The 26,990-nt window shown below is 39.6% G+C and overlaps 1 long non-coding RNA gene across 3 annotated transcripts in view; it reads right to left on the bottom strand.

Moving 5' to 3' along the window:
* LOC105603748 (uncharacterized) overlaps positions 1-26,990 on the bottom strand; it is a 79,815-nt gene that overhangs the window by 37,053 nt on the left and 15,772 nt on the right. For all 3 annotated transcript variants that reach the window (XR_003586293.3, XR_009595202.1, XR_009595197.1), the window contains exons 2-3: positions 18,535-18,703; positions 496-622 (exon numbers count right to left, since the gene is read on the bottom strand). This is a non-coding gene — a long non-coding RNA (uncharacterized LOC105603748). The remainder of the gene's footprint in view (positions 1-495; positions 623-18,534; positions 18,704-26,990) is intronic.

Below are 26,990 nucleotides of genomic sequence, written 5' to 3'. Positions count from 1 at the left end.
TCCTTGACTACACCAAGGAACCCCCTTGGGGCTTTCCCTGAATGCTCCCCAGGTTCTTTCTCCAGATTTTCCATGACTGGGGCCTTCCTCATAATTCAGGTCTAAGATCGTATGTTGTTGCTGTTTAATTGCTAGGTTGTGTCTGACTCTTTTGTGACCCCATGGACTGTAACCTGCCAGGTTCCTCTGTCCATGGGACTTCCCAGGCAAGAATACTGGAGTGGGTTGCCATTTCCTTCTCCAGGGGGTCTTCCTGACCCAGGGATTGAATCTGCATCTCCTACACACATCTCCTGCACTGTAAGCAGGTTCTTTTACCACTGAGCCATCAGGGAAGCCCAAGATCATACGAGACCTCCTGAATGAGTCTTCCACAATCACCTTAGAGGAGATATCCCTTACTTTGCCAGTCTCTATCAAAAGCTCCTGTTTTAGTTTTTTTTAATTACTGAAAATTTACAATTATTTATAATTATTTTTCAATTATTTACTTACCCATCTGCTTCTCTCTGGAGAAAGAAAGACACCTCCACATGGGCAGTGAACTTTTTTTCTTTTTAGGACTGTATTTTCAGATCTCAGTAGTAGTAGAAGTTGCCTGGACAATTTTCTCTCTGCCAGCCTACAGAAAAACAGGAAAAGACCTTAAAGTATAACATATTAGTTTTAATTTTTGCATTAAAAATAATGTGGTGACATGGGACAAGAATCAAGGTTCTGAATCAGAATCAGACTAGCACACAGTAGGTGTTCAATAAGAGTTTATTGACTGCTGCAGGATACAGCATGCTTGGGGCTGGTGCACTGGGATGACCCAGAGGGATGTTGTGGGGAGGGAGGTGGGAGGGGGGTTCATGTTTGGGATCGCATGTACACCCGTGGTGGATTCATGTCAATGTATGGCAAAACCAATACAGTATTGTAAAGTAAAATAAAGTAAAAATAAAAATTTTTAAAAATAAATAAAAAATAAAAGCAGAGACATTGCTTTGCCAAAAAAAAAAAGTTAAAAAAAAAAGAGTTTATTGACTGCTGAATATGCAATTGCTTGCTTATGAAGACAAGGAACTGAAATACTGCCCTTTAGTAAACTGAGGCTATAATTGTGACAAAAGAATAGTTCTAATTTTAAGCAACATTCAAACTAAATGACAAATTCTGGTTTGTATTTAAAATATATATATTGCACTGTGTCATGACTTACTGGATCATTTATCACATTAGTTGGACTTTGCAATGTTCACTGCTTGAATTCAAACAAAGAGGAATAGTACAGGGGAAATCTGCTTTCCTAACAGTGACCAGTTGCCCTTATTGAACATTCCTGTTTGATTTTCATCACTTTCCATGTCTAGCATCACTTCAGAATGCTGAGATAGCCAAATAAGGGCTGCCCTGTTTAATGACCTCCATTCCCCTTGAAAACAGTCCCTCCCAGCTAGTTAAACCTGGAGCATGGCAGTCCTGGCCCCCAATCTGATGAGACGGCTGGTTAATGCCACTTTTCCTAAGCAGAGGTCCATGGTGAGGATACTGATTCCTCTTGGTAGGGGTGGCAGCAATTAATTTTCTCCTTAAAAACAGTAATATATTATTTATTCTCAGCCTCATTCACAAAACATTGTCTGAAAGAAGCCTAAGATTTCCTTTTGCCTCCTAAAGAGGACTTCTAAATAGAGGCATTTTATAAACAGCTGCATGTGCTTTTGGAGAGGAAATTGGAGGAACTGAAAAAAAAAAAGAAACATGGAGCTGTATGAATGCCTTTTCTTCTGACAAATCGTGGGTAAACCTGAAGGGGCAGAGAAGACAGCAGTCCTTTCATTATCTGCAAACAAAGCCCAGGGCATGTGGTAGGCCCAGGGTGATTTCTCCAAATCTTATGAATACTTTAACTCTGGGCTAAAAACAACAACAATAGCAATATAAAATTAAAAACAGTCTTGATAAATTGCAAGGAAAAGCCATTCAGTTTGATTAGATTTCTCCTGATTAGGTTCAGCTAAATTGGGCAACAATGTCTTTTGCAGATTGTAAGAGATTTATTTCAGGACTCTCTGTCAACAAAGAATGCAAAAGGAGTTCAAGTCAGGTTCCATAAAGATCTGGAGGAAGGAGAACATACAAATCATAATGAATAAAGTAGACACACATTTCCTGAGGTGTCAGGAACAGTTAATTCTTTGAGCTTTTTTTTGCCTTTTTTAAAAAAAAAATCTGGACAGGGGGATGCAAGATGCCTTATACCTGCAAGGGAATTGGGTTGTGCTCTGTGTTCTTGAAACTTAGGGAAGACAAAAGCTAATTTGAGCTTCACTGAGGTCTCTGCACATATCAGGACTAAAACATCTAAGGTCTTGGAAAGCCAGAGTTAGAAAGAGCTTTGGGGATCTTCTACTCAATTTATGGATGAGGCCACAGGTCCATGAAGCTTTATGTCCCAAAGCTAGAAGTCAAGTCAGTTTTAGGCTTGCATCACTCTCCTCTGTCTATCTCTCTCTTCTTTAACTTGGCAATTCTAAACCTGTTTGAAACTATAGTGGTCAGAAAACAGCTTAGGAAAGAATGCAGGCTAGACTTCATTTTATGTTGGAAACACATCTCCAATTACAAAATGAAAACTATTTAGGAAAAGAGAGTTCAATAGAGGGAACTTCTATTTAGACAAATTTTCATGAGTGTTTCTGTTTTATGTATTAAGAGATTCCTTTATATTTTGGAGGTTTCCAAATAGAGTGAAATCAAACTTTGGTATGATTAAAAGAGGGTGATTTCAGATGATTTTCATTTCTATTAACTAACTAATTATATATTATCCTGTTCCTCAAACTCCAACCACCCCATTTCTAAGGTCAAATGCCACCTAATTTCTTTCTGCTTCTGTGTGCTCAAAGAGAAGCTGGAGACAATGAGGATTCAGGCATGTAGACATACTTGGTCTAGAATACTTGGACGTGAGTATCTTGATTTGGAAGCTGCCTCTTGAGAAACCTATATGCAGGTCAGGAAGCAACAGTTAGAACTGGACATGAAACAACAGACTGGTTCCAAATAGGAAAAGAAGTACGTCAAGGCTGTATATGGTCACCTTGTTTATTTAACTTATATGCAGAGTACATCATGAGAAATGCTGGGCTGGAAGAAGCACAAGCTGGAATCAAGATTGCTGAGAGAAATATCAATAACCTCAGATATGCAGATGACACCACCCTTATGGCAGAAAGTGAAGAGGAACTAAAAGCCTCTTAATGAAAGTGAAAGAGGAGAGTGAAAAAAGTTGGCTTAAAGCTCAACATTCAGAAAACGAAGATCATGGCATCTGGTCCCATCACTTCATGGGAAATAGATGAGGAAACAGTGGAAACAGTGTCAGACTTTTTTTGGGGGGGTTCCAAAATCACTGCAGATGGTGATTGCAGCCATGAAATTAAGAAATGCTTACTCCTTGGAAAGAAAGTTATGACCAACCTAGATAGTATATTCAAAAGCAGAGACATTACTTTGCCAACAAAGGTCTGTCTAGTCAAGGCTATGGTTTTTCCAGTGGTCATGTATGGATGTGAGAGTTGGACTGTGAAGAAAGCTGAGTGCTGAAGAATTGATGCTTTTGAACTGCGGTGTTGGAGAAGACTCTTGAGAGTCCCTTGGACTGCAAGGAGATCCAACCAGTCCGTTCTAAAGGAGATCAGTCCTGAGTGTTCTTTGAAAGGACTGATGCTAAAGCTGAAGCTCCAGTACTTTGGCCACCTCATGAGAAGAGCTGACTCATTGGAAAAGACTCTGATGCTGCGAGGGATTGGGGGCAGGAGAAGGAGACGACAGAGGCTGAGATGGCTGAATGGCATCACCGACTCGATGGACATGAGTTTGAGTGAACTCCGGGAGTTAGTGATGGACAGGGAGGCCTGGCGTACTGCGATTCATGGGGTCACAAAGAGTCGGACACGACTGAGAGACTAAATTGAACTGAACCGAGGAAACTATTTTAACTCTTGAATCAAATTATTTCATTGGTCTTCCAAACACATGAGGACCCCTTTCAATCATCCTCTAAGTGTGTTAGTTGCTCAATCGTGTTTGATTCTTTGCAACCCCATTGACTCTAGCCCACCAGGCTCCTCTGTCCATGGAATTCTCCAGACAAGAATACTAGAGTAGGTAACCATTCCCTTCTCCTGGGGATCTTCCCGACCCAGGGAACAAACTTGGTCTCTTGTATTGCAGGCAAATTCTTTACCATATGAGCCACCAGGGAAGCCTAATTATCCTCTAACCTACCATCAATGGCCTACCATCATTGACACCAACTGGGAAAAATGAAACTCCTCTTTTTTTCCCCACTAACTCATATTCTACCCTTCTTGTAAGAAAAAGAAAAAAAAACAACAACAACAATAACTCTCTTTATGAGAAAACAACCTGTTTGCACAAAAAATACTCTACTACATTGATTATAATAGTGAACCTGGAAGAAATCTTCATATCCAATAATAAGGTAGTGATTAAGTAAATTGTGGCACATAACCTACATAAAGTATTGTGCAAAGACCAAAAATTATCATGGAAACTACAGTAGTATGGAAATGCTTATTTAATAATTATACATTGAGTAGTTACTATATCCCAGGACTCTCCTAGACAGTGAAAATAAAGGAATACCACAAATAGCTTGCAGGGTAGTAAGGAAGTCGACATAAACAAAGCATTTTAGGAATAAAGTGAGACAGAAAGGAAGGCGGCAGGGCACGAACATTAAAAGAATGACACAACCATTAAGAACAACAGGATACAACAAAAACCAGTTAGAATATACAAGGCCCAAGATGGTGAAAGATTAGACTCCCAGCAGACCTTGAGCCTCATTATACACTCATTGTAATACATTAGCATATGCTAAATGTCATACCCACAGATGCCATGACAGCTCCAAGGTTGACCTTGCAAGGCCAAAAAGTGGGTGGTGCCCCAAACCCTGGGAATCCCCACCTCTTCTCCAAAGTAGTTAGAATGCTCCTCCCAGTCTTTACTTTAGCCTACGAAGTTATCCAGTCCATAGAAACTAACCACCCACTCACCTCAGGGTCCTCTCATCTTTTGAGATGGACTGCAATCTGTCTATGGAATATGTACCTCCCAGGGCCACTCTCGCCTCCTGAGATGGGCCACATTCTGTTCCTAGAGTGTGTATCTCTCTAAAAAAAACCAGCTTTCACTTTACTATGGCTTGCTTTTGAATTCTTTCCTGTGCAAAGCCAAGGATCCTCACTTGGCGGCCAGTGATAGGGATTCACTGGAGACCTGGAACATGACTATCCTCTCACACCCCATTTTTCTGACAACAAAAGGACAGTGAGGATGGAGGCCTGGAGGGATGTTCTGAGAGCTGAGAGCCATACAATGTGGCTGAAATAAAAGGGTGGGATGGAGATAAACCTGAAGAGGAAAGGGCCAGATTGAGGGATGCTTTGGGATTTATTCTATAGATAAAGAGATGTCATTGTAGTTTTAGCAGGATAAAATGCATCACTATTATAGTATTCATGCAATCATTTGATTGTTCATTTGTTAATTCAAGGACAAGTTACTGAGTGTATATTTACTGTGACAGGCACAGGTATCATAAAGATGAATAAGACAAAAATCTCTACTTCTGAGAGACTAACCCAGGAATGGGACATTCATATAAGAAAGTCATTATAACATATTTTGATAAGCAGTTCAAAGGAGTCATCTGAAAGGTAGTGGGGAAGCACAAAAACAAACACTCTGATGAGGAGGGAGTGCATGAATGGTCCAGGTAGTCCTATGTAGGGAAGGAAAATCTTTTCTTTCTTCCCATCCAAGATTTATTGGCTGAGACTCTGCAAACTAGGCTGACAAAAGAACAGCTTAACAAGAGAAAAACAAGCAAAAATCTATCAGTGCATGCATTGCACACATACATGGGGGCAGTCAGTGATGAATAACTCAAAGGGGTGTTTAGAACTTGTGCTTCATAGCATCTTGCCAAAAAAATAATAGATTTTTTTTTTTTTTTAGAAAAGTGACTAGACAAAGGGAAAAGACTTTGAGTTTCTAGGGCAGTAAATTGCGGAAGGTAAATATATGGAGGAATTAATGGAACATAAAGGCTAACCAGTAAGGTCTGTGAAGTAGATATCTCTGGGGTAATTACTTCTTCCTGATAGAGAAGGGAATGGGGAACACCTTTACAAATTTATGTCTTTTAGGCAAATAGGGAGAGGGCACAGGGCTTTTCTTGTATCTATTTCTTCTCAGTTTCCTTCGGCTCTAAATAATACTTATGTCAAAATGGCATATTTTGAGGTGGCATATTCTGCTTTCACTTAAAGAACAAGAATCAGTCACGGAAACAAAAGCACATTAAGAATTCCAACAGAGAAAATTTAATATTAGAAATTAGTTAGTCAGGTCTTGGAGAACTGAAAATGCAAAAAGGGAACACTGAGGTTTCATACAGACAACAACTTCAGGAAGCAACTACCACCTCCTAGGTCTGAGCAAACCAAGGGAAGAGATCAGAGTTATTAGAATTTAGAAGCTGAATGAAATACTATGCACAGGTGGGATGCAGGCCTTGGAGGAGGAGATATGACTGGCTGGTGCTGGTGTTTCTGAGGAAGGTAGGATGAAGCTGGTTCTTCTAGGGATGGAAACAACTGCTGTTGTCAAAATAAAGGTCACTGCTGGGTGACTTTACAGAAACAGCAAGCAAATAGGAAGGAACTAGTCCCTTCAACTTCCTCATGCCTTCCTATCTCCCTGTCTTCCTTTAGTGCCCTCTATTGACAGAAACCAACAGGAATTCTGATGGCTAAAAAGGAAGCTGGTTTGCACAGCTCTAACCTGAGAAAGGTGGGTTTGGCACTGACAGAAAATAGCTTAATCTCCGGAGTGTATCTTATAAAATGAGGAGGCAGGCTTAAAAGGAAGGTATTTCAGGCAAAAGGAAACCACATGTGCAAAGGCATGATGCCATCAAAGTGCTCTGTGCTTTGGGAATAACAAGTATGAAATCAGTTGTAGCTTGAATGCAAAATGCATTGATAGAGTATCAGGCAGAGCAACTGGAATGATAGAAAGGGATCTTGTTCTGAAGGGCAGGGAATCCTATGCTAAGAAGCAAAGGAAAATATTATTTTTAATATCTCTTGAATTTTTCAGTAGTTTATGTTTTTCTCACCCTCATTGCCATTAAAAGTATACCTTGAATCTAGGCTTATTGTTCTAGGAAAGGAGGAGTATTTGATACAGCAGAGAACAAAGAGGTCACTGCCTAGGTTTTTTAATTTCAAAACAGTTTTTTAATTACCTAGGGAGATAAGGTCCATCTAGTCAAAGCTATGGTTTTTCCAGTAGTAATGTACAGATGTGAGAGTTGGACCATAAAGAAAGCTAAGCGCAGAAGAACTGATGCTTTTGAACTGGTGTTGGAGAAGATTCTTGAGAGTCCCTTGGATTACAAAGATATGAAACCAATCCTAAAGGAAAAAGTCCTGAAATATTCATTGGAAGGACTGATGCTGAAGCTGAAATTCCAATATTTTGGCCACCTGATGTGAAGAACTGACTTACTGGAAGACTATGATGCTGGGCAAGATTGAAGGCAGGAGGAGAAGGGGATGACAGAAAATGAGAAGGTTGGATGGCATCACCGACTCAATGGACATGAGTTTGAGCAAGCTCCGGGAGTTGGTGATGGACAGGGAAGCATGCTGTGCTGTAGCCCATGGGGTTGCAAAGAGTCGGACATGATTGAATTACTGAACTGACTGACTAACTGAGGGAGATAAAATAGCCCGAGGGTAAGATCTTTTGATCTGCAAAAATTTGGCTTTTTGAAATAGAAGATATTGACTCTTTGTGACTCCATGGACTGTAGCCCACCAGGCTCCTCTGTCGGCAGAATTCTCCAGGCAAGTATGCTGAAGTCGGTTGCCATTTTCTTCTCCAAGGGATCTTCCTGACCCAGAGACTGAACCCAGGTCTTCTGCATTGCAGGCAGATTCTTTACCATTTGAGCCACTGGGGAAGCACACAAAAGGCTATGAAGAGCCAATAAACCATAGTTTATTCTAAGAAGCCACAGAGCAGGAATACATTGGATAGGATATAAAGCAAGTTCCTGTTCCACAGGATGAAAAGGTCTTCTGCAGCTGAGGGAGGAACCACCCACAAATTCAGATTCAGATTCCAGTGCTCTAGGTTCCTCCCTTGCCCCTCACCTCTGGGTCAGACCTGGGCAGGGCAGGGCAGGGCATGTGTGTATGTGTGAACTTTCTGAAGACCTTCTGTGACAAATCACAGAACAAAAAGTTTATTCCTCAGTTCTTCAGTTGCACCTATTCAAACTGTCTGCTCCTCAGAGAAGCCCTGTGTTGACATGGGTCTGCGATGATAACTTGAGTTGGGTTTTGGATACTGTCATCACCAAACACTGACTCAAAGGACGTCAATTTGAGCAAACTCTGGGAGATGGTGGAAGACGGAGGAGCCTGGCACGCTACAGCCCATGGGGTTACAGTCAGATATCTTAGTGACTGAATGACAAGAACAAATCACCAAAAAATATGATGCATTATTATTATTTTTTTTGGTTTTGAGTGTTATAAAAAATAGTATCATTCTCTATGTATGGACCTTGATTCTTCCATATTGTTTGATGTAGCTACTGCTACTGCTGCTAAGTCACTTCAGTCGTGTCCAACTCTGTGAGACCCCATAGATGGCAGCCCACCAGGCTCCCCCGTCCCTGGGATTCTCCAGGCAAGAGCACTGGAGTGGGCTCCATTTCCTTCTCCAGTGTATGAAAGTGAAACGTGAAAGTGAAGCCGCTCAGCCGTGTCCGACTCTTGGCGACCCCATGGACTGCAGCCTACCAGGCTCCTCCATCCATGGGATTTTCCAGGCAAGAGTACTGGAGTGGGGTGCCATTGCCTTCTCCAGATGTAGCTACAGTTCATTCTAAATGTAAAACATTTACACTTAAACATAATGTATTATGAGAATGTTCTATAATTTATTAATCCATTTTTTGGTCAGTAGATGTTTGTGTTGTTTCTCATTTGTACTGTTATGAAGAGTGAGGCAATGAACAAGCCATTGATTTCATTAGGATATTATCAGGGATGGAATTGTTCGGCTATGTGATTATTCAATTTTATAAAATAATGTTAATAGTTTTTCAAGTTGGTCTTACCAGTTTGAAATCTCAGAAGAACTTCTAAGAGTTTCTGATTACTGCCTCCTTTTCAATACCTGGTATTGCTTGACTTCCTAATTTTGTCAGTTCAGCAGATGTATAAAGTATTATCTCATTATCATCTTAATTTGCATTTTAAAATTTATTTAAAAGGCAGGATATCTTTCTTGTCTAAAATACAGGAGACCTGGGTTACATCCCTTGGTCAGGAATATCCCTGGGAGAAGGGAATGGCAACCCACTTCAGTATTTTTGCCTGGAGAATTCCATGGGCAGAGGAACCTGGTGGGCTACAGTCCATGGGGTGGCAAAGAGTTGTACATGACTGACGGACTTACACTTGTCTTTCCATATGTCAATTTGTCATTAAGGATTTTTCTACTATGAAATTTTTTTATATGTTCTTTGCTTTTTCTGCCAAGTCACTTGTCTTGTGATATTGATTGGTAGGAGATCTTGAGATATCCTGGATTCTAATCCATTGTGGTTGTAGTTGTTGCAAACTTCCCCTATTCTACTTTGTGATTTGAGTTTTCACTTTCTAAATGGTCTCTTTTGAGAAATAAATTGTTCTTAATTTTAATGCAAATTTATGATTAATTACTTTAATGGTTAGAACTTTATCTTAAGAAATTCTTCTCTACCTTGAGGTTATAAAATTTCAAAAAATTTTTTCCTAAAGCACAAAATAATGTTGGCTTTCACTTTATATCCCTGATCCACCTGTAACTGATACACCAGAATGATGTGAGGTAGGAATTCAATTTTACTCTTTCCATATAGATAACCAGCCATTCCATTGACTAAATAATTTGTCATGCAATGCCATGCATCAGTTCAGTTCAGTTCAGTAGCTCAGTTGTGTCTGACTCTCTGCAACCCCATGGGCTGCAGCATGCAAGGCCTCCCTGTCCATCACCAACTCCTGGAGCTTACTCAAACTCATGTCCATTGAGTTGGTGATGCCATCCAACCATCTCATCCTCTGTTGTCCCCTTCTCCTCCTACCTTCAATCTTTCCCAGCATCATGGTCTTTTCCAATGAGTCAGTTCTTCACATCAGGTGGCCAAAATATTGGAGTTTCAGCTTCAGCATCAGTCCTTCCAATGAATATTCAGGACTGATTTCCTTAGAATGGACTGGTTGGATCTCCTTGCAGTCCAAGGGACTCTCAAGAGTCTTCTCCAACACCACAGTTCAAAAGTGTCATTCTTTGGTGCTCAGCTTTCTTTATAGTCCATCTCTCACATCCATACATGACCACTGGAAAAACCATAGCCTTGACTAGATGGACCTTTGTTGGCAAAGTAATGTCTCTGCTTTTAAATATGCTGTCTAGGTTGGTCACAGCTTTTCTTCCAAGGAGCAAGCGTCTTTTAATTTCATGGCTGCAATCACCATCTGCAGTGATTTTGGAGCCCAGAAAAATAAATTCAGCCACTGTTTCCACTATTTCCCCATCTATTTCCCATGAAGTGATGGGACCAGATGCCATGATCTTAGTTTTCTGAATGTTGAGCTTTAAGCCAACTTTTTCACTCTCCTCTTTCCCTTTCATCAAGAGACTCTTTAGTTCTTCCTTGCTTTCTGCCATAAGGGAGATGGTGTCATCTGCATATTTGAGGTTATTGATATTTCATCTGGCAATCTTGATTCCAGCTTGTGCTTCCTCCAGCCCAGCATTTCTCATGATGTACTCTGCATATAAGTTAAATAAGCAGGGTGACAATATACACCCTTGACATACTCCTTTCCCTATTTGGAATCAGTCTGTTGTTCTATGTCCAGTTCTAACTGTTGCTTCCTGACCTGCATACAGATTTCTCAAGAGGCAGGTTAGGTGGTCTGGTATTCCCATCTCTTTAAGAATTTTCCAGTTTGTTGTGATCCACACAATCAAAGGCTTTGGCACAGTCAATAAAACAGAAGTAGATGGCTTTCTACAACTCCCTTGCTTTTTCAATGATCCAATGGATGTTGGCAATTTGATCTGCGGTTCCTCTGCCTTTTCTAAATCCAACTTGAACATCTGGAAGTTCACAGTTCACATACTATTGAAGCCTGGCTTGGAGAATTTTGAGCATTACTTGGCTAGAGTGTGAGATGAGTGCAATTGTTTGGTAGTTTAGACATTCTTTGGCATTGTCTTTCTTTGGGACTGGAATGAAAACTGACCATGCATGTCCATATATGAATGCTCCATAACTATTTTAGATTTTTAACAAGTCTTGATAAAAGCAAAAGTGTTAGTCTCCCAGTAATGTCTGACTCTTTGCAACCCTATAGACTATAGACCGCCAGGCTCCTCTGTCCATGGAATTCTCCAGGCAGGAATACTGGAGTGGGTTGCAATTCCCTTCTCCAGGGGATCTTCCCAACCCAAGAATTGAACCCAGGTCTCCTGCATTGCAGGCAGATTCTTATACTGTTTGAGCCACCAGGGAAACTATGCAATGCCATGCATGTCCGTATATCAATGTTCCATAACTATTTTAGATTTTTAACAAGTCTTGGTATCTTATATGAAAAATCTCCCACTGATCTTTATGAGTAATTTGGCTATTCTTGGCCCTTTTCTTTTCTATATACATTTTAGAATCAATTTGTCAATTTTAAAGAAATTTTCTATTTAGATTTTTACTACAATTGCATTACATTTATTCAATCTCTACCACTCCAGTCTAGCTTTAATCTCTAGGACTCCACTAAAACTGATCTTGTCAAAATCTCCAGAAGTCTCCACATTGCCAAATCAAATGGATTTGTCTTCACTCTCACTTTACTTGACCTATTAACTGCATCCATAAGAACTGTCTCCTTTTTGACTCATTTTCTGCTCTGGACTTCAGAAACATCACATTGTCCTGGTTTTCTTCCTAAACCATTGAGCTAGTCTCAGTTTTTATAGCTGGCTCTTTCCCCTCTGCCTGAAATCTGAAAGTTGGACTGTTGCCGGGGTCTAATTTTCTATTCTCTCTTCTTCATTTTCTTCTGGTTCCATGGCTTTAAATGTTACTATCTGTTGATGTCTCCCAGATATGTAATTTACCTAAGCTTCAGACTTGTGTATCCAACTGAGGACATTTCCAGTTGAAATCCAAATAGGCATTACAAACTAAATATGTTTCTTTCTCAGTCTAAGTAGATACTCCCATCATATACCCAATTGCTTAACCCCCAAAACTGAGATCTCAATCATTCTAGATTCTCCCTTTCCCTCATTCTCTGCATCTAATCCATTGGGAAGTTAGTAGGTGCTACTTCCATCTAGTCCATTTCCACTGCCATCATTTGAGTCTAAGTCACCGTCCTCTCTTGGTTTGACTACTGTGATTGGATAGACTACTAATGGGTCTATCTTGTGCTCTTGCCTCACCATAATTCACTCTCCACTTAACAACCAGAGTAGCCTAAGAGTAACGATAGGATATGTGCTACCTCTGGTTAAAATCTTCCAAAGGCTTCTTGTTGCACTTAGAATAAAATATTAAGCTCCTCACCATGGCCTACAGGCCCTATTAAGCTGACTCCTGCCTATCTCCTGGGCCTCTGCTGACAAATCCCATTCCCGCTGGCCACCTTTTGCTTCCCCGAATATGTTAAGCTGGCTCCCATGCTAGGGCTTTTGCATCAGCTCGTTTGGATGGCTTATATTAATACCTCCTTTAACATTCTTCTATCAGTTCAAATATCCTCAGAGGGGACTTCCCTGAACCCAAAAGGTCTGGAATTATGTTGTTTATTTATTGATTTACTTATTTATTCCCAACTAGAATTAAGTTCTTTAAGGACTGGGGCCTTAGGCTGTCTTGTTCATAACCATATCCCAGCACCTGGAACAGTGCTGGGCACAATAGGAAATGTTCAACAGATATTTACTGAATGGATGAAAACTTCTCCCAGTGGATAAGGAAAGAGGACAGATGACTGAGGCTTACTAAGCATCTTACTTTTTTCCCTCAACCACTTGGTATAGAAAGAAACAAAGCAAAATAAACACAACTGATGTGTTAGGGAATAAGTGTTAATGGTATTTCCTTCCTTCTAATATTGTTGTTATGCTATTTGGGTAATAAATTCAAATTAGTAGAGCAAATTAACTTCTTTGAATTTACATATTCTCGTAATGAAAGCAATTTATATTTATGACTTTGGAAGAAGAAGTGAAACCTGTAAGAAGGTGTTCAGCTTTACTGACAATCCAACTTATGTCCCAAATACTGAGCCTAAAATTTGTTTCAAAATCTTAAATAGTACCTTATTGCTAAGAATGTAACTCCTATTTCTCATGTCTAGTCTATTTTAGAGAAGGAGAGGTTTTAAACAACTCTCAATATATTATTTTTCTCTTAGCTTTAATTATTGTCTCAGTAAAATTTGAGTCAGATGTATAACTGGAAGTGTACTATGACTAACATAATATTTTGTTTAATAGATAGACTATGGAATAGTCAGGAAATGATAACAAACAGGTACTTGTATTTTTTTTACTTATTTAACAAATTCATACATAAAGCTTAGTATGTGCCCGGCACTGTTCTAAGGATTTTGAAATATGTACATGTTTAATTCAGTTCTTATAAAAACCCTACAATCAGGTACTATTAACATCCTCATGTTATATGTGGAAACTGATATATAGAGAGGTTAAGTAGCATTCCCAAGGCTCACAGAAGTAGTAGGAAATGCAAAAGCTGGGATTAAAATCCAGGCTATTCTTGGTACTGTGTATTTACTACAACTCAATGTAATAGTGATTGAGAGTTGGTTAAGTAAATAAAAATATGTTTTCTTTGTCCAGCTGAAATAATTTTGTGTTGAATATCTGCTTGTTCTAAATACAAGAAGAGCTAGTAAGACAGGCAGACTGCTTACGTTTCATTTACCACACATGGCATTCTGAAAGAAATCACTATTGTTTCCATGGTTAGGGTCACTACAGAGTACACTGTGACTTGTGCAGTGTACAGCTCCAGAGGGCACTACCCACATAGGTTCTATGTGAGTGGCACCCTTTAGCCTTGTTCAAGGTACAACCATCCATGGTGGAACTGCCAGTGGTCTAAAGACTTATTGGCAAACTCAGAGTATAACTTCCAAGCAGGAGACCCTTCTCTCTACATAATCCAGTTTTAGTTTTACATTCATCAAAATTTATTACTGATACAGTATATTAAAATGCCACTCTGTGTACTGGATAATTGTCATGTCCCTTCCATTTTCAACTTACCAGAAATAAAGACACACTTAAGCGTCTCCATATATGGTACACTATAGAAACCCTTTTCTTTTTTTTCTCTATGAAATGTTAGGATTTTAAATGCCTTTCCTAAATTTTGGAAATAGTAACAAATCTAAGCCAAGATTTCTTGAAATGCCAAATACATTTCATAGTCCATTTGCCTTTAGATACTTCTGATAACATCTTATTAAATCCTAGTTTAGTCAACTGGCAATCATCTGGTTGGGTACTCTTGGCCCACTGAACTTAATTCTAAAAAGTGGGTATTGTTATTGCCAGAATAGGCAGAGCTGGAGGAGTTATGGGTACATGGGGTCTGAGTGGTTGTCTGGCCTAATTTTTCCTGAGATGAAGAACCTGAGGCCTGGAAAGTTGATAGTAGTCCAAATGTACACAGCTGCATGGTGGCAGGAATAAGACTTGAATCTGAGATTCTAAACTCTTACTTTTTGGACTTTTTCTGTTACATCTCACTATGTTCTATACCCTGTAGAAAACACGGACATTATTTTGTATAAATACTTCAAACCACTATGTTCCAACTTTGCTATTTGCCCTTGTCCACATTCACTGGTACAATCAGTACAGTTCTTTGAGCATTAAATGTGATCCATTCCATCATTAAGAAAGGAAAAATCCATTACTAGTTCAGAAATATAGACTGGTGGTTTACTGGCCAGGTGTCAGGGCTCCACCATCAATTGTGTGAATTAATTAAGTGGGCAGTTAACTTCTATGGGCTTCTTCCAACTATGAAGAGAGGGCTGGAAAAGCGGCCTGCCATGTACTTTCCAGCTCCTATACTTTGTGTTCCTTTGAACTACCATTGCGATTCCCAACTATCTTGTTCTTAAGGTGCATTTGGAATATATAACACTCTCTTTAGGTCTTAATTAAATGAGATCATGTTTTTTTAGTAGCCTAGTATTTTCCTACTTTATTTCTCACATGTCGCTTAGCACCTTACACTTACTTAGTACTTTACACTGTGTATACAGTGACCTGTCATTCTGTTGTGCCTAGTCTAGTCTTTGTTTTTGTTTTGGTTGGGAAAGAATTGTTGCTAAAAGGAGATGAGGTGGAACTCTCCCAGGTGGAGTCTTTAGCATGGCAGGGACCTGCCAAGGGTTGCCATGCTCAGGAGCACAAGACTAGTTAAACCAGGGGTTGTTGCCTGGTCCACAGGGAACTCATGAGGGGGCCTAGTTTGAGAACTTAGCCCAAAGTAAATGCTCAGAACTAGACAATAACCAATGGACCCAAACATATCCTCTCTTGGAGTCTTTGAATGGAGACAAAAAGTAGGTTACAGGCAGGAGAGAACAACAGAGATCCAGAGGGATGTGATTCAAAGTCTCAAAACAAGCGTTGAGGTAGTAGAAATCATGAAGTGGGGAAAACTGAGTCAGAAAGAAAGATAAATAAATGAAGATAGACAGTAGCTGAGTCACAATAGTGGACTCACTAGAGCAAGGATAAATAAGCCTGAGGCAATGATCAGATGACCAGAGTTCTTGTATCATGAGGGTGTCAGAAGCTCTTGCTGCACACTGTACTACATTCTGGTTCTCTGTGAGACCTGGCCAGCTAAAAGTTGCTTTTTTATAACTCCATAGTGCCCTATTTATTGTTCTAGTAATTTCCATCTCCTGAAGTATCCCAAGTAGGCCTCTGCATCTTGCTACTTGAAAAAACCTGAATAACATGGTATCTTTGTCAAATCCACGTCCCAGGCTCTTGGAGTGCCTGCAGGCTGCTTTGTGCTGTCATGCAGGCAGCTCTTTGGAGAGTCTGCTGAATCAAGCTTTGAGATGTATGGAACTACTTTGGGAGTGATCAAGTCCAAGTTAGCTGGTGAAAGAGTAGTTCTGTATAAGGATCAAGGTGTGTTTAAAGTTATCTGATAAGTCGTGGGGTGGAGCAGAGCGGAGCCTTGTGAGTAGAGGAAGGAAGACTGGTTTATGTAGCAAGATTACCAGGAAGGGCCCCTACCCCACATATTCTGCCTCCAATTTGCCACACTGCCTGAAATTTCACTGAGAGATTAACTCCTTCTGATGGAAGTCAAAATCTCTCCAAATACCTACTTATAAAGTACTTTATAAAGTTCAGAGATAGGATTAACACTTAAAGTTATTACCAGCCTTTCACATCTCAGTGAGCATTCATTCAGCAAACCCATTCCTTGCAGTTCATTCTCTTAAGGGGCTGAAGAAATTGGAGTTCTGATGGTGTCAGGTCATGGGAGGTAGAGAGGGGACACTTTCAGAACATGATACACTACTGAAGGAAATTACACCAGACAAAATAAACTCTGGCTAATGTTGGTAAAGGGAAAACTGGAAGAAACAGCAGGAATGAAGCCAGTTGTCAATACCTCCAAGCCTCACTCTAGAGGACCCAAAATACTAAATATAATGCAAAAAGGACAGCTTTCAAGGTTGATATATGCTTGAGAAGATCCGAGCTGTATGCCCATTCTCTACTGCTTGCTTAGTATATATATAGCTTAGAGTCTCTGGACCTTAGTTTCCCAATCCATAAAATGGGACATATCAAAAATCTATAATTCTTCAGAGAGAGGTGGTCAGGAGCAACTAAGAGGATGGAGGTCAAATGACTTTGAAATTGTAAACAGCATATGTTGCTAAGTAGTTCAATCCAAGAGCTGATGGAGAGGGTCTTACCCTCAGGGTAGACCCTTCCTGCTACTAAACCCCACCCCTGCCTGGGCCCAGGAAGATACATAGATTGACTTGTTTCCCACCCACATTACTATGGTGGTTACTCATCACTGTGAAACATGGTTTTGCCTCATCCTGTTCTCAATAGCAATCGCTCTTCTTTTCCTTACTCACCTTGGCCTTTTATATTTAGTTATAAAACTAACCTCCAAAGTAACCCATTAGATTTTCTCTTTATCCTCTTCCCTTTCTTTTATAAGTGTTTTCTAACAGATAGGTATGGGACTTATGAAACAACCACAGAAACCTTGAATCAAGCTAATATAAACAACATGGGAAGTTAATGGTTTATATTGTTAAATGGTGTAGAGTCAGAGCTTCAGGCCAAGCTTGATCCAGCAGTAAAATGGTGATATCTGGGGCCTAGTTTAATTCAGTTTCTCTATTCTGCCCTCCATAGTATTTGCTTTATTTCAAGGCTGATCCCCATTATGACCCTAATATGAGTGCCAATTACTTCAGTGTTCTTGTTTACCAGGAAAAACAGAATGACTTTTTTCCCCAGAAAATGCCTCAAGATTCACTTTGATTGGATGAGCTTAGATTACATGCCCTCTTTGAATAAATCTTTGTGGCTGGGGGAGAGAATGCATTGAATAGTTTAACTTGACTCACATTCTCTATTCCTGGGACTGGAAGATTAAGTTTTTCCAGAGCCTCATGAATCCCCAGATATTTTCTGGGCTGCTAAGGAAGTAAATAGGGAGAAGTGGACCTGAGGAGGCCACTAACCAAAGACCACTGTAACAGGTTGGAAAGAGATACTAACCCTATGTGAAAAGCTGCAGTGACCAGATGCTTAAAGCTTTTTCATTTGAAAATTAGAACACATGCTGTTTAAACCAAATTTGATGTGTCTAATGTGATACAAATTGACTTTCATCAGTAGGCATGAAGAACAATAATTAACCTTTGAATTTTGTGATTTTTGTAAAGCACTGAATTCTATACTTCAGTGCTCTCATGAGGGAAGCTTTTTTGTTTATGCATTTTAGCCATTTCTAACATTCTCTAAATTGAAACAGAGATTTTTTTTTTCCTTTCTAGTGTAAAATCGAATAAGCAACAGCACACTGTAGGAAGTCAGTCTAGCCACAGCAAATCTGTACTTGTTTTTGTGAGAGAGGATGGGAAGAATGAATATTTGCCCTGTGGCATCAATTTCCTGTTTAATGTTCTCCAAGAGGCATTTGGAAAATGCCCAGCAACACAGATGTACGTAAATACCATACATAACTTGTTTTCATGAGTGGAAAGAGAAGTCTGTAAAATTATGACAAGGCTGATTTACCCTCACCGCCTGGTAGTTGGTGAGTCACTGTACCTTTTACTTAATAATTTGAAAGATGGATCATTCCAGAGTGTGGCATTGGAAGGACAGGCAGTATAGGAATAGCTTTGGCTTCTTAGCCCAAGTTCTTATTCATTCAGGGACACTTAACATTCTGAAGTTTGCATCGGCTTGTTCCTGCTGGAGGTTGCCTTCAGACTGCCTATAAGAAAAAAAAAAAAAAAAAAAAATATATATATATATATATATAATGACAGTTTTCTAAAAAACAAACAAAATAACCTGTCCCAAACAGGAACCCATCTGTAAGGTCTGCAGTCACGAATCTGTTTTCAAACCACAGAAAAACATATGCACATACCACAGCGTATCTCTCAAGGTGTGGGCAGATGTGTTCTCAGTTCTGTAGTGACAAATTGCCCCAGACCGCTTACACACCATTTCTGAACAACTTATTTGAAAGGTCATGGCTTGGTTGTAAAAGTCTTATTTTTGTTTAAACAACTAACCTCTAGGGCTGCTACATAATTTAAGGACTTGACATAGAAAGGAAGATTCAGACATGAAGAATCCATCTTCTAACTTATCCTTTTGACTCATTTTCTCACATAAGGCAAGGTGAGAAATAATATTTATGATCCATTTAGCATCTACATAGTCGGGTGCTTAGGAAGACAAAGAAAGGAATGCCTTTATGTATCTCTATGTTAACTCTTCTTATATCCTACTGTTTGTTCAAACCTCCACATCTTAGAAATGAGGAAACTAGGACTTACAGAAAATAACATATAGCCCAAGGTCACCTGAATAACTAGTGGAGTCAGTAGTCAAGACCAGATCTGTCTGGCACTGAAGCCCATACTCTATTCTCAAATTTAGAAATTATTAATTTAGGATTCATGGATGGGCTTCAGAAGATTCACAAGAACCTAAAATTAAATTTATACATAAATATATATATATATATTTTTCCTCTGCAGAAAGCATCTAAAACTTTCCTCAGATTTATCAGCTGTATTTTCAGAGCCTGTCGTAGTCTTGAAAACAGTACGCATGTGATTTAAATATTTGTTCAATGAACAATATGGTTGCATGACACAAAAAATGTATTAGTATCACTGCTTGACCAATTATTTGATCTACAGTTTAACAGATTTAAATTTCCCTTGTAGCTCAGTTGGTAAAGAATCTGCCTGCAGTGCAGGAGACCCGGGTTCAATCCCTGGGTTGGGAAGTTCCCCTGGAGAAGGAAATGGCAACCCACTCCAGTATCCTTGGCCTGGAAAATCTCATGGACAGAGGAGCCTGGTGGGCTGCAGTCCATGGGGTCACAAAGAATCGGGCATAACTGAGCGACTCACACATACACTGGCTGTTTGGATACCTAAATTTAGTTGATAATCCATTGGAAACTATTTGATATTTCTATAAAGAGATTAAACATTTTTAGAAGCTATTGTCTAAGGAGATGTTTTTTTCTTAAATAGAGCTGGCTAATGCAAAGGACTGGAAACTATTTAGACCACTGTAGAATAGAAATATAATCTGAGCCAAAAAGGCAAGCCACATTTGTAATTTTTAACTTTCTTAGCCACAGTCAAAAATAGTTAAAAAAAAAAAAAGAAAAAGGTAAAGTTAATTTTAATCATGCTTTAAGTCAATACATCCAAATTACTTTCATTTCAACCTGAAAGCAATGTGAAAAATTATTAATAAGATATTTTCCTTTTTTTCATACTAAGTCTTGGAGAGCCAGTGTGTACACTTCAGACTGGCTTCATTTTTTATGCTCAGTGGCCACACTGGCTCCTGGCTGCTGTATTTGAGTGGTGCACATGAAGACCCAGGTGGTTGAAAAAAGCAGGCATTGTTGATGAAGCATGGAGGAAGGTAGGAAGAGAATGTGGCAGGTTTGGACATGTGGAAAGACACTTCCATAATCCAAGATACAGCAACGTTAGGTTAGGTTGCCAGCTCATGTTGCCAAAATTGTAGCTTTGTAGGTGATTACTAAGACAGGTTCTAGAAAACAAAACAGTGCAAAATCCATCATTTCAACAGAAGTCTTTTCCTAGTCCTGCAGTCACCTTTTTTCTTGGTAACAACATGTAGATCCAGGGTACACATTTAGGGAAGATGTGATGCAGAGTGACTCAAATTATGCCTAGTAATTATAATAATAATTTTGTTCTTTTGACCACACCTAGAGCAAAGGGTCTGTGAGTTTCACAGTACAGAGCTTAGGTTGTCTCCACAGGCCAAGAGGTGCATTCCTCCCTTTGACAGACCCAGGAAGGAGGCTGTGGAGCCCTGAGGTCACAGACTGCAAGAACAGACAGAGCCATAAAAAAGCCCAGGAAATTTTGTTCTGCACCCTACCCAAGCTTCATCCGTGTTCTTTTATGTGCTGTTTTGAGGCTGTCCTAAGGCTTTTCCACAGGGTGTGGTCTTAGTCTACTCTTCTATCTGCCTCTCCTAAGGCTGAGATTGAGCTCATTGAAATACCTTTTGCTCCTAGGTGGGCAGCTTGTGATCTCTAAACACATCCAGAAATTCTTTGTTGATATAAAGTAACTTTTAGAGCTACATTTCTTCTTCTAAATTGTTTAGTTACTCAACATGACAAGTACAATATTGTCTTTTTTCCATAAAATATGTAGAATCCATTTAGGAGCTTACAGTCTTGTTAGCATAGGTACCATACCTAGAATTCCCAAGAACTGAGACATTACCTGAATCCATGCTATCCCTGGCATTATGGTTTTTTGTGGCATTTTGTTTGTTTTGGGGATTTTTGACAGCTGGGCTGGTAGGATTTTAGTTCCCCAACCAAGATCAAACCTGGGCCTATGGCAGTGAAAACACCAATACTGGACCACCAGGGAATTCCCTCCCTGGCCTTCTGTTAAAAGCATTTGTTTTAGGCAAGTGGTGAGAGATAGTTTAAATTTTAAAGGAAAAAAATACAACCAAACATATGAAGACATATGCCACTTGAGGAATAGAGATACTGTTTACTTGGGAACTTTCAGTTTTAATATCATATGCTTCTGATAAACCATGAAACTTTGGTAAGTTCCACTTATCAGAACGGAATGAAATCCTACATCCATACAAATATTTGTTGGGTGAAATGCAGATGTGGTTGAACAAACTCTTTCCACCACCACTTGTCACCACTTGCCACCAATACCATCACTACCACCAGCACCATCACTACGGTTACCACCACCACCACCATACCTCTCCTTCCGCTAACCTGCTTCAAGTGACTAGGGAAAAAGATCCTAGGGAAAGAATGCTTCATGGGGAGTCACCTCTGCACTCAGGGCCATGTGCTCCCTCAAGTTACTGGGTCAGGGAGTGGTACTAATTGGAAAGCACAACATTTCTAAACCAAGCCAAACGCCAACTTCTTCCTCTATAACCATGGAAAGTCATGTGCTGAAGTAGACATTGACTAGAGTAACAGAAGGGTCTAAGAAAGCAATTGACTAGGAGGGTAAAAATACATGTCAGAGATGACTGTGGTTGAAAACCCTGGGGGAGTAAAGAGACAGGAAGTTCTGAGGACTCAATTCATAATGGAGAGTGTCCGAGTGTGGAGGAGGGGGTGGATAGGGGATGATGCATATTCCCTGCGATGGGTATAGCCTCAAAATACTGAGGCTGCTTCTACAAAGTGTTTATGAAAACCAGTCTCAGAACTGCAGTCCGACTCTTGGCGATCCCGTGGACTGTAGCCAACCAGGCTCCTCCGTCCAGGGGATTCTCCAGGCAAGAATACTGGAGTGGGTTGCCATTTCCTTCTCCAGAGGATCTTCCCGACCCAGAGATCGAACCCAGGTCTCCCACATTGGAGGCAGATGCTTTAACCTCTGAGCCACCAGGGAAGCCCTAAAATGGGAATAATGCAGGATAAATTAGAAAATGCATAATTTATTACATAGGATCTTCAACACATATTAGGAATGATCGTGATAACATTTACTGAGAGAATGCTTGCTTTATCTCTATTATCTTTATCTCAAAACATCCTAGGAAATAGATACTATCACCCCCATTTTATAAACAAGACTCAGCAAGGTTAAAATCACACAGATTGCAAAACATTTCTTCTACTCTACTTTTCACTGTTGGGTGCAACTAGATTTCTTTAATATGTAAACTGTGTAATTTGCAATGGTTTAGATATCAGTGAAAGATGAAAATTATCCAAACCCAAACACAAATACATACAGAAAAACTCACTAATTTGGACCAACTAGGCCATTTTGAAGGAAATGCAGCTTTATTACTTTCAAGTACATACAGTAACCAGAAAAATGACTAACAAGTACTGGCAGTTAAGACCTAGATTTGGTAAATAGATAAAAATAATTAGCATATCCAAGAAGGTCTGGTCTTGCCTATACTTTGAATAGAATGCTTTATAAATAAAAGAAATCTCAAGTGCTGGAAGACAAATTACTTTCTTTGGTAAGTAAATGCTTCCTTTCAAATATTATTTATATTATTCATTTACTTATTAAGCCACATTTTCATAGATAGTATAAAAGTACACACCAACTCAGTCCTGTACACATGATAGAGGTTAAAATAGTCCAAATTAACTGTTGACATTTTTAATTAGCATTTTTGTCTTTTAATTCTTTAGAATATAATGTTCCAAATAAATGTAAATTTCTAAAATATTTTCCAAATATTACAATTATTCAAACTTCATAAAAAAGACTTATTCTGGTATTAATGGGGATGGCTCAGTATCAACTACGTCTTTTGTTACTGTAGACATTTTTGAGTAATGCAGTCTTTTCTCAAATGAAATATTTATGTCATTTATGAGTACTCTTTATATTAATAGTAGGAAATAGAAAAAATTGAGAAGAAAGTGTTCAGAATATAGTCTTTGACAACCCTGGCACCAAATCTGCCCTCAGTAATAGATTTAACACTTCTATTTACTTCAGTGTACCATATATGGCCCAACCTGGGTGTGGACTCTAATATCTATTGCTGTTAATCCATGGAAAATATTTTAGTGTGATGTGTTTCCCTTAAAAGTTAATGGATTTTTGCAGAAAGAATACAGGGATTTATTAAATATGGTGGTCTTGAACTACGCCAAATATTTTGTGGTTTTGTGGGAATACAGCAAAGGTAATAATTGGTATTATAACAAATGAGGGTCTCAGCAAGTCCCAGCTGTTGAACACATGATTGTTACTTGGGAGGGCAAATAGCAATATTTTTTCATCTCTTGAGTACCATCTGCTCTTGATGCACCCGCAGAACTACAATGAACTGTTAGTGGGAGTTACATACAAAGGAGACTGAGAGACATTTCCTTCCTCCTGCCTATGTGAAACTTCATGTCTGGTTGATATCTGTCCAGAGTTAAATTTTCCATATCATATAAACTCTGTGTTAGTGTTTTAATTGCATTTGATATGATGTCTTTCTTTATAAAAGCCAAACAAACATTTGTAATAAAGTTTTTATTAGGTGGTATTTGGTTTTTACGGCATGTTTGTATATATAACTAAATTTAACATTCAACAAACAACTTTTAAGCATCTGCTTTATCCGAGCACTATACTCTGCATAAGCAAAGAAAAAGAACCAGGCACTATCCTTCAAGAACTTCAAGTCTTGGTAGAGAGATAAGATATATTTATCTAGAATTCTCACACACTAGTAAAGTAATGCTCAAAATTCTCCAAGCCAGGCTTCAGCAATACATGAACCGTGAAGTGCCAGATGTTCAAGCTGGTTTTAGAAAAGGCAGAGGAACCAGAGATCAAATTGCCAACCAACGGTCGCACAGAGTTGGACACAACTGAAGCAACTTAGCAGCAGCAGCAGCAGCAGCAGCAGCAGCTGGATCATTTAAAAAGCAACAGTGTTCCAAAAAAACATCTATTTCTGCTTTATTGACTATGCCAAATCCTTTGACTGTGTGAATCACAATAAACTGTGGAAGATTCTGAAAGAGATGAGAATACCAGACCACCTGACTGGCCTCTTGAGAAACCTATATGCAGGTCAGGAAGCAACAGTTAGAACTGGGCACGGAACAACAGACTGGTTCCAAATAGGAAAAGGAGTACGTCAAGGCTATATATTGTCACCCTGCTTATTTAACTTCTATGCAGAATACATCATGAGAAACACTGGGCTGGAGGAAGCACAAGCTGGAATCAAGATTGCTGGGAGAAATATCAATAAACTCAGATATGCAGATGACACCACCCTTATGGCAGAGAGTGAAGAGGAACTAAAAAGCCTCTTAATGAAAGTGAAAGAGGAGAGTGAAAAAGTTGGCTTAAAGCTCAACATTCAGAAAACAAAGATCATGTCATCTGGTCCCATCACTTCACGGGAAATAGATGTGGAAACAGTGGAAACAGTGTCAGACTTTATTTTTTGGGGCTCCAAAATCACTGCAGATGGTGACTGCAGCTATGAAATTAAAAGACGCTTACTCCTTGGAAGAAAAGTTATGACTAACCTAGATAGCATATTCAAAAGCAGAGACATTACTTTGCCAACAAAGGTCTGTCTAGTCAAGGCTATGGTTTTTCCTGTGGTCATGTATGGATGTGAGAGTTGGACTGTGAGGAAAGCTGAGTGCTGAAGAATTGATGCTTTTGAACTGTGGTGTTGGAGAAGACTCTTGAGAGTCCTTTGGACTGCAAGGAGATCCAACCAGTCCATCCTAAAGGAGATCAGTCCTGGGTGTTCATTGGAAGGAATGATGCTAAAGCTGAAACTCCAGTACTTTGGCGACCTCATGTGAAGAGTTGACTCATTTGAAAAGACCCTGATGCTGGGAGAGATTGGGGGCAGGAGGAGAAGGGGATGACAGAGGATGAGATGGCTGGATAGCATCGCCGACTCAATGGACATGAGTTTGAGTGAACTCCAGGAGTTGGTGATGGACAGGGAGGCCTGGCGTGCTGAGATTCATGGGATCGCAAAGAGTCGGACATGACTGAGCGACTGAACTGAACTGAACTGATAGATGTATAGAGTTAGAAGGGACCTCAGAGTTGATACAATCTTGAGGTTATATATTCACACTCTTAACAGACAGTTAGCATAAACAAGTGAAATATCAGGCAACTAGGGCACCATGTCACATCAGAGAGTTCCTGCCCTGTGTTAAGGGATAGTCACTTTCCTTCTCAGGGGATTTGTTCCCATGTAGAAATGTAGGCTTCTTATTGTCCCATCTGTTGATTTCTTTTTCTTCTTTTTTTTCCAGAGAGGGTAGAATTCCAAGTTCTCCAAAAATTTCCCAATTTTTTAACATTGCCAACTAATTTGAATTTTCCTCAGGCCAGATGAAACACATGCATGCGTCCCATTCAACCTGTAGGCTGCCATTTTGTTCTAGACTAACTAGACTAACACCTTTGTTCTAGACTAACTCTTCCATTTTATAGATGTGGGAAGTAGCCTGTTCAAAGTGGCCTGAAATTGTTCTCTAGGACTCCCATTCCAAAGCTTCCATCACTTAACTACACCTTCTTTCAACAGGAAAACAATTTTAGATGACTTCAAAAGGCACACACACACACACATGCACACACAAATTGCAGTTAAAAAGCAACACATTGATATATTTTTTAAAGCACAAGATGATATGAAAACCATAGGGTGAATTTATGGGAGAGAAGTAATAGAATGCTCATGGCAGGAAGAATTTGAGAAGGATTTTTGCAAGCGGCATTTGTGCTAGATCTTGAAAGTTAATGAAAGTTGAAAAGTTAAGTCGCTCAGTCGTGTCCGACTCTTTGTGACCCCATGGACTGTAGCCTACCAGGCTTCTCCGTCCATGAGATTCTCCATCCATGGGATTCTCCGTCCATGGGATTCTCCGTCCATGGGATTCTCCAGGCAAGAATACTAGAGTGGGTTACCATTTCCTTCTCCAGGGGATCTTCCCGACCCAGGGATCAAACCTGGGTGTCCCACATTGGAGGCAGACGCTTTAACCTCTGAGCCACCAGGGAAGCCCACTAGATCTTGAAGGAAGTGATTAATACAAATTCATAAGAAGGAACAATAGGGGAATTCAGTAGAAGGGAACATAATAAAGAAAATTCTTGATTAAGAATTTGTAAATGGACAGGCAAGACAGCACAGAGAATGGCTTGATTTAATTAGGGGGTAGAAATCATGTCACTATCATTCATTCAAGAAATACTTCTTGAGCTGCAACTGTGTGCTAGGCACTGTTCTAGGCCTTGCAGTAAACAAGAGAGCCAAGATCCTGGTTTTTTGTGGACTGGTTTTTCCAGTGGCACAGACAGGTAATAAACAAGTGAAAAATGATATAAAGTACTATGAATAAAATAAAACTAAACAATGTGACAGTAGCAGCAGAGAATGCGCAGTAGATGGGATGATCAGGGAAGACTTCTCTGAGGAATCAGCAGTTGCTGACTGAGTCCAAATGATGAGAAAAAGCCAGTCATACAGTG

The sequence above is a fragment of the Ovis aries genome, chromosome 1, assembly GCF_016772045.2.
Source record: "Ovis aries strain OAR_USU_Benz2616 breed Rambouillet chromosome 1, ARS-UI_Ramb_v3.0, whole genome shotgun sequence".
NCBI classification, from domain to species: domain Eukaryota; kingdom Metazoa; phylum Chordata; class Mammalia; order Artiodactyla; family Bovidae; genus Ovis; species Ovis aries.
The sequence above is the reverse complement of the archived record's forward strand: the minus strand, read 5'-3'. Positions and strand labels throughout refer to the sequence as shown.